The sequence below is a fragment of the Pseudophryne corroboree genome, chromosome 1 (assembly GCF_028390025.1).
Source record: "Pseudophryne corroboree isolate aPseCor3 chromosome 1, aPseCor3.hap2, whole genome shotgun sequence".
In the NCBI taxonomy this organism is placed as follows: Eukaryota; Metazoa; Chordata; class Amphibia; order Anura; family Myobatrachidae; genus Pseudophryne; species Pseudophryne corroboree.
The window spans coordinates 190471101-190487066 of record NC_086444.1 but is presented as its reverse complement, the minus strand read 5'-3'; the positions used below and the strand labels follow the sequence as shown (position 1 = coordinate 190487066).

General features: G+C 41.1%; 1 long non-coding RNA gene across 1 annotated transcript in view; it reads left to right on the top strand.

Annotated features, from left to right (window-relative positions):
- Positions 1-15753, top strand: part of LOC135049868 (uncharacterized) — a 229836-nt gene extending 214083 nt beyond the window's left edge. The window contains exon 4 of the long non-coding RNA XR_010241504.1: positions 15438-15753. This is a non-coding gene — a long non-coding RNA (uncharacterized LOC135049868). The remainder of the gene's footprint in view (positions 1-15437) is intronic.
- The last annotated feature ends 213 nt before the right edge of the window (positions 15754-15966 follow it).

The window sequence follows — 15966 nt, the reverse complement described above, 5'->3', positions numbered from 1 at the left end:
GGAATGAAGGTATACTATTGCCTTGCACCAGGGCCTAATGCTAGCAAACAGACTTCTCCAACAAAAGTTTACTACAGTAGTGTTCCAAAGCTTAGCTGTGTTTGGCTTGTGTGAATGACATTATTCTTCCCTTGATCCATGCTGCTATTGTTGATTTTAGTTTTAGCTCCTTCTCAATCAATATCTAGCAGGGCATGATTTAATAAGGTTTTATAATCTTCCAAAATGTATTGGGGGAGGCAACTGTGATATTGTCATTTATCAAAGAAAACCTTTCAGATGTCTTTGCTTTCACCTGCTGGGACACATTTGGTCTCTTTCAAAGAGAATGCAATGGAAAAACAGAAAGAAAAATGCTGGGATAACAGTCCCTTATTCCACCCAATAGTATAATCAATGGGTACTTGTGTTCCCTATTATACTGCACAGAGGTAGTTGTAAGACAATTAAAACTTCCTTCTCAGTCAAATGATGTCTGCAGTTAACCTGAGGTCTCTAACAGGAGAATGAATGCATTAGAGAGGGTGATGTAGCATGATCCTACACATAGAGGCAAGCGAAAAAAACAAAACAAAAAAAAACAAATAAAAAGCTAATAATAGCAATTATATATATATATATATATATGTATGTATATATATATATATATATATAGAGAGAGAGAGAGAGAGAGAGAGAGAGAGCGATTATTTCTAAACATTTATATTTATATTTTATATTATATACAGTACATCTATCTATCTATCTATCTATCTATCTATCTATCTATCTATCTATCTATATATCTGTGATCTATCTCTATACATAAATTTATGTACGTATACAGTATATATACAATTTAATAAGAATATAAAGCTTTTAATGTGACAATAAAGTGCATTACATTTCCATGAGCCAAATTCACAATGTATTATCCCCCTTGACTTTATTTTTATTGTGAAAGGCTAGCTTTCATTTGGACACTTAGAGAATAAAACATCTACCTTTTTTTAACCTTGGTGCCTCTAAATAATATTTATTCCAATGGGCACAGTATCTATTCAAGCACTCACTCTAATTACTCTACAAGAGTGGTTGCAGGTGGAGACAATACATGACTAACAATGCTAATGTAAGGATCTGCTGGAATCTGAATCCTTTCATTAGCGACAATTCAGTATTCTTACCCTACAGACACATAGGAGAAACATCTCTGCAGTATTTGTGTTACTTAGATACTTCAATGTCACATTATTCATTTACCGTTACACTTATACTCATTTAAATATATATATATATATATATATATATATATATATATTTATATAATTGCACATATGTTCAGAAGTATAAATAAATAGATAGATAGATAGATAGATAGATAGATAGATAGATAGATAGATAGATAGATAGATTTAAAACAGATAGACAGACAGATAGATGATAGTTATAATCCCTATAAGCATCAAGTATAACAACCCCCCAATAATGTTACTTTACACTCTACTAGTGTTTGCAAATCTAGAATGAACCTAATAAATGCCTGAATACTGTTTGCGTTGTAAATAAGTAGTTAAATTACTTGGTTTGAGGTTCGACCTCTATTTTATTTCTAGGTCTCTTTTTGTACATTACTAAAAAACACAAGAAGATGTCAAGAATAAAAATCAGTGAGAAATGATCACTACAGTATATTGCATTGTAAATATATCTTTAAATACAATAAAAACAATGTATATATTATTTACAATGCAGTGTGTAAGTTTTGAATAGAAAAAATAATTAGGTAGAAAAAATAGTAACAAATAGGCATATAAGTTAAACTAGTACACTAATAAACCATACATTTACTGTCTATTACAAATGAACAAGCACTACTGTAACTCTTCCCATATGATATAATTTACTCATCTTACTTGGTCAATTATATAATATCTTTTCTATGTAAATTTGCAGTGGGAGGCTTGAAAGGAGTCTTTTAAAACAACTAGTGATTTATTATTCATACACTGCTGAGAATACAGGTTTAATTTTATCCTTTTGCGATTGTTTAATATGTATGCACTTGACTAGAAATTTAATAGTCAGGGTTAGCAACCAATAAATGAGGTGGAATATAATATTGTCAATATAAATATACTTCTAAACAAATGTAGGAATGGAATGGCAATATTGAAAAGCGTACAGAAATTAGGATAGAAAGATTAGCTTCTGTGGAATGTAATAACAAATCTGGAAGTCAAACAAGTCACTGTTCTGGAATAATAAGGAACATAAAGAAAGAATGATCAACTAGCATTTTGAAAGGCAGAATTACTGTGGCTGCTTTCATATTCTGTCTCTTAATGAGGGGCATCACCAGACTGCCAAGAGACAAAGAGAATTTTTGATGAAAAATAGGGGGAGTTGAGAGGTAATGTTAGTCATACATACTATAAGCAAACTTCAGATGTATATACAATATTTTATGTAATGTATATATGACATATTGGTACCACCCAAGCACTATTTCCTACATGTGCATTTTAGTCTATGTTTTATGAAAGCTGTCTGCTGACTAGAAGCACTTCCTGCACAATAAAGGTATGGCATGCTCCAAAATTAATACTCTTTCAATTCCTTCAACCGTGATGTAATTGTATGGTTGTTTTAAAATACCAGAAATAGCCTTGACTTTTCGCTTATATGGGAATGATAAATTAAAGCAAAATGATTCTGAAAAATAAAGCTTTGCATATGACTGGATCTCATTTAAATCAAATCAAGAGGATGTGTAGTATAAGCTGATTACTGTGATGTTGATACACAACGGTACTGCAGTGCTGAAGTAGAGAATTAACGCCATCTAGTGGAACTGTGTAGAATTTTACAAAGAGGCCTGCAACAAATGAGTGAATATACTGTTAGGTAATGCCATGTAACTGCATTTACTCAATAATGTAAAACCAACTACTGTACTTTATTCACTAGGACCATAACTAAGTATTTAAAAGGTCAGATCAAATTTTGGATTTTTTTAAAATAATTTAGCATTTTAACAACTGAAAGGGTAATTTTGACAAATATATTGGCTTTCTATATTTTTAACTTGTTAGATACACTCTTTAGCCAAGTGTTTCTAATACCCCTTTCACATCGCACAAATAACCCGGTATCGACACGGCATATTGCCGTGTCGAAACGGGTCAGTGTGCGATGTGAAAGCGCCTTTCCCGAATTAGCGGGTCGCCTGACCCGGTAATTCAACCCGGTTAAAAAGAAGGGTTATTACCGGGTTGAATACCGGGTCAGGTGCAGTGTGAATGGGAGCAGTTCCGATGCGACACAGCTCCCATTCACAGCATAGGGAGAGGCGGCGCAGGAGATGAGCTCATCTCCCAGCGCCGCCTCCACCCCCGCCCCTGCTGCTGCTGCGCCCCCCGCTGCTATGGCAACCGACCCGGTATATTGCCGGGTCGGAAAGCCAGCAGAGGAGAGCAAATGCCGGATCCCACCCGGTAAGGACACGTTTCTCTTACCGGGTAGGATCCGGCATTTGCGATCTGAAAGCAGCATAACATTGCATATAAAGGGGGACATTTACTAAGCAGTGACAAGAGCAGATAAGTGAGCCAATGGAGAAGTTGCCCCATCAACCAATCAGCAGCTCTGTATTATTTTACAGTATGCAAATTATAGATGACACTACAGCGCTGACTGGTTGCCATGGGCAACTTCTCCACTGGTTCCCTTCTCCGCTCTTATAACTGCTTAGAAAATGTCCCCCAAAGTAATTATGATCCTTCCTATGAAGGCATGTACAGTAAGTGTTTCAAATACATTAATTATTGTATATTTTTTTAACAAGACTTTTTATTAACGGCTTTATATATAGATATATACAGAAAATAACAATAGAAAACACAATATGGTCAGTGTTTATTGATTGACATAAAGAACAATTAAATAAAGATAACAAAACTAAAATGATCTCCTGCGCCATTTTCCCAGTGAGTTGTGCGGTGCTGCTGCCACTGACGCAGGGCTCTGGAAGGATAAGTATTGACATTTTTTCATTATAGATATACCACTGGGGCAGACCAGGGAGTCCAGATTGTAACAAAATGATCTGACGTATCATGTAAAACTGAGCTGATTCGCTCAATCCTATAGGTGGACCAGATAGCATTGATTGTGGCAGGTAGCGAAGGGGATGTATCCGTCTTCCATTAAAAAGCGATATGGCATTTAGCTTTGTTTAATATATGTTTATTCAGTTTAATCACTGAGCACGAAATATGATGGATGGGTCAAGACAATAGAGAATACAGAGGGTACATGAATTCTTAGGTGCAATTACCTTTTGCCTTATTGCTATTATAATCAGTGTCTGGACTTTGTAAAGTGCAATTTACCATTCATCTGATTGTTTTCTCATAATGTAGTGCCAACTGGTTTATTCAACTGCTTTGGATATAGAATTAAACCAGTCTTTTTGTAATACTCTCTGGGGTAAATTTACCATGATGGGAGTTCTGTTTAGGATGGGATGTTGCCCATAGCAACCAATCAGATTCCGGGTATTATCTTCTAGAAGGTGCTAGATAAATGAGAAATAGAATCTGATTGGTTGCTCATCCGATCTTAAATAGAACTCCCAACCTAGTAAATTTACCCCTCTGTTTTTACTGTCGTGCTGGCACTTTTTCTATAAATAAATAATAAGGCTAATATACTATAACATACTAGTTACCATCCTATCAAAATGACGGTACAACATAACAGTAATGTCAGTGCCGACGGCTGTGTGCTCCTGAACGGAGCAACAACTGAATTGCTCCTTCGGACGTCATCTAGTGGCCGCTGGCGCATAAAAACATTTCCCTCCATAGAGGTGAAGAGCTTCATTAGCCTTTTATTACTATATAGGATTGGCCATCTGATACAATGTTTGCTACATCCATAAAAACTACAATATTGAACATTGATAACTCATAACTCATTGGTAAAATTCTTTAGGAATTATTTTAGAGCTAGGGGTATATTTATTAATGGTTGATTTTCAGTGATTTTCAAAATAATTACTACGACTCTCAGCAGTTGCACAGTGATCTAGGATACTATACTCTACAGCAGGGATGGGGAACCTTCGGCCCTCCAGCTGCTGTTGAACTACACATCCCAGCATGCCCTGCACCAGTTTTAGCATGGCCAAATAGCAAAACTGTAGCAAGGCATGCTGGTATGTGTAGTTCAACAACAGCTGGAGGGCCGAAGGTTCCCCATCCCTGCTCGACAGTGTCTGTTTACTTAGGTAATCAAAATAATTACTACGACTCTCAGCAGTTGCACAGTGATCTAGGATACTATACTCTACAGTGTCTGTTTACTTAGGAATCTGGAGTTATTGTTTTGTGCAGAATTTAGCCTGTTTAATTGTTAGTTATTTGGGGAATTTGGGATGTCCTCCTCCCATATCATTATTTGTTTGTTTTAGCTTTATTGCCCACCAGTGGGTGTTGGGCAATGGGTGGGGTTTTAATCAGTGAACCTATACCTTACACATGTTAATGTTCATATTAGAGTATACTTGGCTGATTAAGCCTGGCTGATTGATCCAGGGTGTAGGACTCTAAGGGAGGAGGCTCAAAGGGAGCAGATATATAATTTTAATATCAAAGCCTGAACTTAAACTGGATTAAAAACTGAAAGAAAACATCAAACAACAACAGATGAACTACTTATCAATATAAACTGCATATGCAAATTTATCACCCTCCAACTCTCTCCACCTTCACTCTGTGAACACTATGCAACCCATGTGCAGAAAAGAACATATGTAAGATCTGGTTTCCATCCATAATCAGGATCACAAAGATCTTCTTTGGGACAATTGTGAGTTCATCTTCTCATCTACAAACACTTTAAAAATCTAACAGAATTACCATTGCATCTTAACCCTCTCACAATCCTTTCATTTCTTACAGCCCAAATACATTTCTGCACCCACTTTATCTATGCTTTTGACTCATTTTATACTAAATCTACACCCATTGAGCCTACACTGCTTTTCTCACCTGCATTTCTGCAATTCTTCTGCTCTGATTCCCTTACAGTCTCCTCTCCTACTTCCACTTTCCCTCAACCTATTTACCTACTTAACACTATGTCAAGGCTTTCTTATACTCCCCACATCACTCAGTGTCTACCTAATAATGTATCTTTATCCTTCCACCCTAGTCTCCTACACCTCCTCCTCTGTCTCCCCTCCATCCCTCTGTTTCCTGCCCCCTCCTTTCCTGTTACCCCACTTTCATTACCTCTGCCCCATGGTCCTGCTACCCAACAACTCAGCCCTGCTCCCTTTCTCCATTCCCTGTCACCTCCCCATACCCCCATCCACATCACAACAACCTCCCTCCCTGCCCACCTCCTGCAGTTTCCCCTCCTAGCTCAGGCACCCATACCATCACTACTCTCTCATCATCCCTGCCCTCAAAGTTAATCTCACCTCATCGCTACAGCAACCCTGATAATCTCATTCACATCTCTCCCACAAACTCATACCCCCTATCCTGTGCCCTCTGGAATGCCAGAACTGTTTTTAACAAACTGGTCCCCACTCATGACCTTTTCATCTCCAACTCCCTACACCTACTAGCCATTACTGTAACTTGGATTACGCCCTCTGACACTACTTCTCCTGCTGCTCTCTCTGCTGGGGGCCTCACATTCACACACACACCCCGACCTGGGGGTCGCCATGGGGGTGGTGGTGGGGTCCTTTTACCTTCTAGTTACTCCTACCAACTCATACCACCAGAACCATCCCTTACATTCTCTACATTTGAGGCCCATGCCATACGCCTCTTCCAACCAGTCCATCTTAGAGTAGCTGTCATTTACCGCCCCCCTGGCACTGCTTCCAAATTCATCGACAACTTTGCTTCCTGGCTTCCTCACTTCTGACATTCCCTCCATTATCCTAGGCGATTTCAACATCCCTATTGACATCCCCACACAATCCCCTGCCTCTAAACTCCTTAACCTCACCTCTTCACTTGGTCTCTCCCAGTGGACCTCCTCACCCTCCCATGTGAATGGGAGCTCACTGGATCTGGTCTTCACTCACCGCTGTGATATTTCTGATTTTTCCAACTCCCCATTTCCCCTCTCTGACCACCACCTGCTCTCCTTTAACCTATCTCTCTCGACTTCCCCATCTCTACCTCCTAAGGCTACCATCACTAAGCGTAACATTGAAGCTATTGACACCACATTCCTTTCCTCCCTGTTTGATTCACTTCTCTCTCCTATTCTCTCTCTCTCATGCCCTGAACAAGCCACTTCCACATACAATGCATCCCTTACTTCTGCTCTTGACTCTGTTGCTCCACCAACCACTATTCACCCTCGCAAATTAACACCTCAACCCTGGCACACCAAATGCACCAGATATCTGCAAAAATGCTCACGTACTGCTGAGCAACACTGGAGGAAATCACGCTCTAAGGCAGACTTCCTCAATTTCAAACTTATGCTCTCATCCTTCAGTGCTGCCCTTTCTCTTGCTAAACAGTCATACTTCAAGAACCTCATCTCCTCCCAGTCTTCCAACCCCCGGCGCCTCTTTGCCACTCTCAACTCACTCCTCTGCCCACCTACACCTCGTCTCCCTTCCTCACTCTCTGCTCTTGACTTTGCCACTTACTTCACATCCAAAATTGACTCCATACGTCAGGACATCACATCACACCAGACCATCAGTAACCAGCTTTCTCCCATCCCTTACCAACCCTCCCCATCCCTCGCACCTACTCTGTAACTATGTTTATTTACCCTGTACTTGTCCTATACTGTCATCAACTGTAAGTTGCTGTTTTCCTGTTTGATTATTTGTTTATGTATTCTGTAATTGGGCGCTGCGGAACCCTTGTGGTGCCATATAAATAAAGGATAATAATAATAATAATAATGGTGCCACGCAGTGAGCTGACCATTGACAATAGTAGGAGATGTTGCGGGCAGCTGCCTGGGAGTTGTCGGCTTTTGCTACCACCCTGTTTTGTATGTATGCATTTCTGTGTGTTTCCAGTATGAAGTACATTTGATTGCAAGTTCTTTGTATAGGACACCGTCATTATAACACATCAGCAAGTACTATATTTTATTATTGTGAGCCAATATAATTGAATATATTTCTACTGAATACATTAGTGTAAAAAAAAATGGCAATAAATACAATCAAAAATTCTATTTTATGTGTATGTGTATGTTATCTTAAAGGCTCTGTGCAAGTGACGTTACAGAGATATATGACACAGTGACAAAGCGGTAACAGAGGGTGCTAATTATTGTGATATAGCACAGTGCGGGTTACAGTTTATGGTTTATAAAATCATATATGGGTTGAATGTAAATACTGGGACTGATTGGTGCACATTTTCCACTACACCATACAAGCTAGTCATGTGCCTTTTCTCATCGTCTAATTTGTATAACACAGATAATGAATAAAAGCCAGTAGATCTAAATGATACTCTGCCAGGAAAAATGGAGAAGCTTTCAAACGCGCTATAATGCAAACTAGTATAGATGGATAGATTTTCAGTGTAAAAGTAAAACAGACATATACTGCATATGTATTGATTTGATACAAAATGTATATACTGTAGGGCCTGATTCAGTATGGATTGCATTAGAGGTGTGATTGCATACTGACAAGTTTATGCCCAGTGCACACATGCAGGAACTGTACTGCACATGTGCATGCAGCGAGATGCAATCGCATCTCACTAATGCGAACGCCTCTGCTTGATTGACAGACAGAGGTTTTCGTGGAGCGGTCTTGGGTGGCGACACAGCATTGCGGCTGCAGTGAGTCAGTGTCGGGGGTGGGTTCGGGACAGCCGCATGATGTCACAACGCGGACGCTGTGAACAGGAAAATGGCGGCATCCTGACTGCTTCCGCAACCAGGCTTCGGAGTCAGGGGGGCTTCACTGATTTATCAATGCCATTGTAATTGATCACATCGCTGCCCGCCATTAGCATACTAGGTGGCCTTGCCCTATGCTGGGCGGACCCCAGCATGCGACTGATAGCAGTTGCACTTTTGCTATATTAGCAAAACTGCAACTGAAGCTAAATGAGGGCCATAGTTAGGTGCAGGGCAGTAAGTTCATCCCAGTCGCCCGGAGGCAAGTTGGAGTTTGGTGCCATCCCCCTTAAAAAAAAAGGGAAAACAAATATGGTGTGTGTGAATGTATGTGTGTGTGTGTGTGTGTGTGTGTGTGTGTGTGTGTGTGTGTGTGTTGTGTCTGTATAGATAAATAGCACTCTCAGACGTTCTACAGGGGTTGGAGCCCCACAGTGAATTAGCAGGGCTCCAGCTATGCTGTGTGACAGTGGCCAGTGGGTCACCACGAGAATTAGCTGACTGCAGCAATCAGAATCAGCATTCATTGGTTGGTCCCATCTCACAGTCCGGCAGCAGCGGTGGATACACCTTCTCTTGCTGGAGGTGGGAGCCATCCTGTTCCCTATTGCAGGTATTAGCAGGACTCCTGGGAAAGAGCCAATTAACTATTCAGCAGCGGGTGAGCCACAGAGCTCTGTTGGAAGAGCAGCGTTCACACCTGGAACCTCCTGTTAACCACACAGGTGCTGCTGTACAAGCAGGTGCCCATTTAGGGCTTGGAGACAGGCGTCTCCATTGCCTCTGGGAGTTATGCCCCTGGTTAGGTGATAAATATGCACTCACTCCGTGTCAAAATAATTCAGCCTTGTGTAATTTAACATATAGCATCAACACCATATCTTGTTAATGTAACTTAATCCGTGGGGGAAGCGGGGTAGATTCAAGGGCTCGGGAATTATGGGAGACATTCAGTTAACGGTGATGGCTGCAATGTGTCATTCCAGAATGCACATTGTAGACAGCAATAACACTGTTTTTATTGCACCCCACAGTGGTCCACAGGAAAATTGGCGATGTTCAACTATAGTAATAGGTGGAAATGTGAGCAGCTTAACATTGCGTGATATTTGGTGGCACTTTGACTGCAATTAAAATGGTTTTAAATGGGATGACTCCCCAGGGAGTCATTCCAATAACTGGTAAATCCCCAACTTCAAAGTGCAAGGACCAGTAAATGTGAAATATGTCCACAGTGAAAGATGCGTAAGAATGTTTTTGATGTAGACAAACATGCAATTTGTTGGGAAAAATGCAAATTGTGTTGATGCTATTTCTATATGAGTTCCTATGTGCTTCAAATAAGTTACTGTATATTTAACAATATATTATTGTACTCAGTAACGGGCAGATTTAGGGTTCAGACTGACCCTAGGCACAATATTATTGGGTGCACACTCCCCTCCATCCCCACCCCAGATTCTGGTGAGACTCTGCTTCTCTAGCTTCCTATTTTATTTTGCGGGGTAAGGACTCCTGAGACACCCTCTGATGTAGCCTTTGTTCTGTGTCCATAGAATTCCGGCTGAATTGGGGCACTGAAAAGCTCTGATGCAGGGGGACTGCTATGTTGTCCCCAGCTAGTGGTGCCGCTAGGCATGTGTGAAATCCAGCATTGATCTAGGCACGTAATTAAACATATAAAACATTTAATACACAGGAATGATTAAACAAATGAAAAATGCATATAAAAAGAGTCAGAAACAAGTGCTAAAAATAAAACCAATATTAAAGATCTATATCTCTCCAATGCTTTTAAAAAGCCTTATATACAACTGATATCAATATTATGAAACAATAAAATAGAGTGACCATATTATCCCTTTTACCTGGGACGCTCATGGATTACACAGGTTCTGTGGCTGCTTAAAACCAGCTGAAATGTAGGCTTGAAGACAGCCAGCCACAGAACCTGTGTAATCCATGAGCGTCCCAGGTAAAAGGGATAATATGGTCACTCTAAATAAAAGTACTGATGAGTAAGAAATAGAAAGTAAAGCATCCTAGTTTCTGTAAATGGAGTCCAGTACTCCATTTACAATAACCATTGTTTTCACTTGGCAACAGATGACAACACATTACCTGCTAACATCATATCTATTCAAGCTGTAACTGCTCCTCTCAGCCAATTGCTTGTGGCTGGTGTCCAGAGCCAGATTATAGGCAGGGCGAATGGGGCGGTCATCCAGGGGCCCTCACACATTGGGGCCCCCACACTCAGGCAAACAATGCCTGGTCCGGCCCCCCTGCACCCTTCCTGGCCAGCTCTGAATCCCGGCACTGGCAGGACAGGACAGTTTTTTTATCTTTGAGACAGAGACAGCTTTGTCTTCATCTCACAAGTGAGCCCCAACCCTTCATGGACATAATGCAGCTATTTACGGGTGTATGGGGAAGGGGCGGGGTCTAACGCCATGAAGTGCCCGTCCCCATAGCGTTTCTCCTGCTCTATTCCTTCCTCCCTTTCTCCTACTTGATCACCCTCTCTCTCACCTTGACACCCTCTTTCTCTCCCTGTCTTTCTTGCTCCCCTCTCTCTCTGTCTCTCTCACTCTCTGACAGTCTTTCTCGCATCCTCTCTCCCTTGCTCCCCCTCTCACTCTCTCTGTCTCTCTCCATCCCTGACACCCTCTCTCCCATGCTCCCCTATATCACTCTGTCTCTCTCACACACCCCTGATTTTGAAAGGGAATCTCCCCCCCTCACTCTCTCTCTCTCTATCTATCTATCTATCTATCTATCTATCTATCTATCTATCCCTAATTCCCTCTTTTTCTACCTCCTGCTCCCCCCCCCTCTCTCTCCCACTCAGTTCTCTCCCTCACACTCTCTCTCTCTCGCTACCTTTTCTCTCTGTATCTCTTTGTCCCTTGCACCCTTTCTCTCCTGCTCATTCCCCTCCCTCTCTCTCTCTCTCTCTCCCCTCTTTGTCTTCCTGACTCTCTCCTTCTCTCTTGCACCTCTCTCTGGCTCTCTCCTTCCCTGACAACCTCTTTCTCTCTCCCTCTTTCTCTTGTTCCCCCCTCTTACTCTGTCTCTCTTGCTTTGTCTCTCCCTCCCTGACACCCTCTCTTCGTTGTTCCCTACTCACTCTGTCTCTCTCCCACTCACTCCCCCTCCCTCTTTCCCTGACCCCTCCGCTTTCTCCATCCCCTCTCTGACTCTCTCCCTTTGTCTCTATTTCTCTCTCTGACATGCCCTCTCTCTTGGTCCCCTCTCTCCCTGTCTCTGTCCCACTTTCCCTGACACTTCTGTCTCTCTCTCTCTCTCTCTCTCTCTCTCTCTCTCTTCCTGACACTTTCTCTTTCTCCTCTCTTCTCTGTATCTTTTCCCCTCTCTCTCTCCCTCTGACTCTCACTCTCTTTTCCGCCCTCTCTCTGTCACCCTCCCTGACAACCTCTCTATCTTTCCTTGTGTCTCTCTCTCCCTGACCCCCTCTCTTTCTCCTCTCTCTCCATCTCTCTGTCCCGCTCTCTTGCTCCTCTCTCTTGCTCCTTCTCTCTCTTTCCCTGACAACCTCTCTCTCTCGCTCTGACACCCTCTCTCACTGACCTCCCCTCCCTCTTGTTATTTCCGCCCTCTGTCTCCATTGCACCCCCTTCTCTCTTTTTTCTCTCCCCGACAACATCTTTGTCTCTCACTCCTCTCACTCTCTCCTACTCCACTAAGGGACATAGTAGTAACAGCAGCAGTGTGCTGAGACAACTTTATTGGTGGGGGTCCCCACACCTTTGTTTCCCAGGGTGCCCACTGGTCTTAATCCAGCACTGCTGGTGTCACTGGCTTGCTTGATGGTTCATTTACGTTGATGAAAGTTTCTGGTTTGGTATAGTGACCTGTGTTGTTGATTTTGTCCAAGTAATTTTTCCGCTCTCCATTTCCACGATCTTGAAACATGATTTGTTTTCTGTCTTCCCTGATCCAAAATGTTTAACATTATTCTCTCTGTTTCTAACCCTAAACAATGGCGTGAATAATTTGTATATATATATACCCAATCTGAATTTTTAAGTACTACTACCAATTTGTGATCTTGGCATATATATTGCTAATCATTCCATAGTTAAACCTAAGCACTGCATAACTGCATGCCATTGTACTTTGCATGTTACCACAGTATGGTAGGTGTGACTTGTTCTTCTGATAACCTCAAAAAGACCTGGTTTAGTGTCTTATAAACTACAAAAATACCTCATTGTAGATGAGCCTCTACTACTTGCAGTGGAAGTCCTGGGGTCATCTGTGTAGCGTTAGGCCTGTTCAGCTTTAGAGAAAAGCTGGCTGCTATAGGTAAAGCCCTTTATTAGTTATTCTAGAGGTATTATCACTTCTCCTCAGGTATCATCATAACAGTATGTACATGTTATGTAATAGGAACCATCATAAAAAAAATCTAAGTAGATGTAATACTGATATAATAGTCCATATTACAAGTGAACAGTAAAAGTGCTATTTATAGATACAAACTTTCCCATGCAGATCTCATTTCTTGCTTGACCTTGATCAGATCAGTTTTAGAGAAGATGGAGTCATGGTTGGGAGCAAGTACTGTTAGAGCTGCACTTTGAAAGGATCACATCAATGTATATAGAATTAAATATATACAGAACAAAATCAGGAATGGAGAATTAAAATTAGAAAATAAAACCATAAAATAGTTCTCTTCATTGTGGTCAGTGTCAATTAAACACCACTCAGCTAGTACGCAAGCGCATAAATAAGGCCAGCTATAGCTATTCATGAAAGAAGCCACACCCTGGGGGTGGGAACCTGGGGAGGGCCATCCACTACATCTCTTGTTATTAGAACGTAGGATCTAGCCAATTACGTGCGAGTTACGAGTTGGGAGATTTCATGAACCTCGCAGACATTCGCATGAATGCACACACCTGAGAATTCCATTCCAATTAAAAATTCCTATTGTCAGTACTCGCAGCGGAGGTTTGCCAGTCATAGCGATGTGAGAGAAGTGAATCAAAAAGTGGGGTGACCTTACTGGACCCCCCAAAAATGACAGTTATTGGACTAATTAAGCTAATTGGAAACTGTCCAAGGGGTTCTGCGTGTTGTCCCAACATTTTAACCATAAAATAATGATTTTTCCAACCATCTCTCACCCTCAGTGAGGTGCGAACGAAAAAATGTGAGTTTAATCTGCCTGGTTCAGTACAAATTTCTAATTTTATTGCAGAATGCGAATTTGCAGAGAAAATGACAACTCGCATATAACCTAATTTGCACCTAATTGGATTGACCCCCATGTGTCATTTTCATCTACAGTATGGTAGATGACATATTTGCAGAATAATGGAGAACCAGTTACAGTATATATTTATCCTTGGAAGTTTGTTGAAGCCATAATGTTGCTTATGGAGTTACTGTATGATATGAATACACAGTGATATGGTGACAAAGTATAGAATATGGAATACATATTCATACATTATACATATTCATACATTATACATTTTCATTTAGCATGGAGCCGATAAAAGGTCTATACTCACTAAAGACAGTAAAAAAAACATTCAATATGACATCTCCAGAACTTCAACTTCTAATTAGTGTTATTGAGGGTTAGAAATGTTGCTTCTGAATTGTGTACTATAGATGTCATAAATAAAGATCAGCCTGATTTATAATAAGACATTTACAGTACCCCTTTCATACTGCCTCAAAAACCCTTGCAAGGTAAACCCGTCTCGCGACTCGGTGTGAAAGGATTAACCCGGGTCAAGTGACCAATTGATCCAACCCAGGTAGCTCCCTGGTTTGGTCTGGGAAAGACCTGGGTTACAGAGTAGCATGAACAGGTAACCCAGGTCATCCGATCCAGGTCCTATTCACAGCATAGGGAGAGCTGCAATCCTGGCGCTTGGTGATGATGTCATCTCCAAGTGCCAGTAGAGGGAAGCCCCAGCATTATCTTGTGTCCAGACTGCAGTGTGAATTAGTTTCAAGATGCTGTGACATGTCTTGAAGCCAGTGTTCAGTGACCCAGATCGGATGCGGACTTTGGTCTGAAAGGGGTATTAGATACAAACTAATCAAGTGTCTTCTGAATCCGCACAGGTGTCATGGAGAAAAACTTCTGCAAACATTTTGTCTGCTTGCTGGTGCCAGGAATTTGCTTGAGACATCAGCCAAGCAGACTTGCCCCTATTTCTGTGCTGAAATCTTGGTTTAATAATTGCTCACAATGACCCCTTGTCTTACATTTCAAGTTTACATCTCATAATTCTAGTTTATGCAGAATTGGTAATTGCATGCAGCAATCAGTTCTCCCACTATTGCTTTACTATAATTTCTAATCTTTTGTTCCACATCTTGGTTGCTCTTCACCCATCTACAGTGTTTCCACCTCTGGTGGATGTGCAACACATTCATCATTTCCATGTTTCTATTTCCTGTGTACGTTGGTTTTGTTAAAGAAACAAAGTCCACAAGAGTCAGACAACTCATAAAAATATATTTATTATAATAAATTGCTTTTCTTCCTGCAGGTAGAGAAAGTAATGACCAAAATGGCCTAAGACTGCTCAAGCATGATATTTGTATGAAGACCTGGACAGCAGATGCCTCTTACTCACTAAGAGTAATCCTTCAGCACTCAGGAGATGAAAAACCCCCTGGAAAACCTTTAGGGAACCATGGCTGAAAGACTGGCCCTTCCCTCTGGGCATAAAGAGACTGTGCAGAGAGGCTTAGAAAACATCCAGTGATGAGACAGACTCACTTTATTTGTAACCTTGATTTTTCCCAGTTATGCTGATTACAGCTAAAAAGAAAATATAGCTAAATAAAGCACATTAAAAGTCACTTAATCTTTCGGCCTGTACTGTTCTGAAGTCTTCACAGTAATGAAAATAAGCTCCATGATGGTCTGTTTCTTCCCTGTAAAAGAATCTGCAACTGAACAGCTTAAACTCACATGGTTTTACCTTTGGTAAGACTTATGGGCCCTACACACTGGTTGATACCAGTGAAAGATATCAACAATCTCGTTCATTAATGAACGAGATACCATTCATA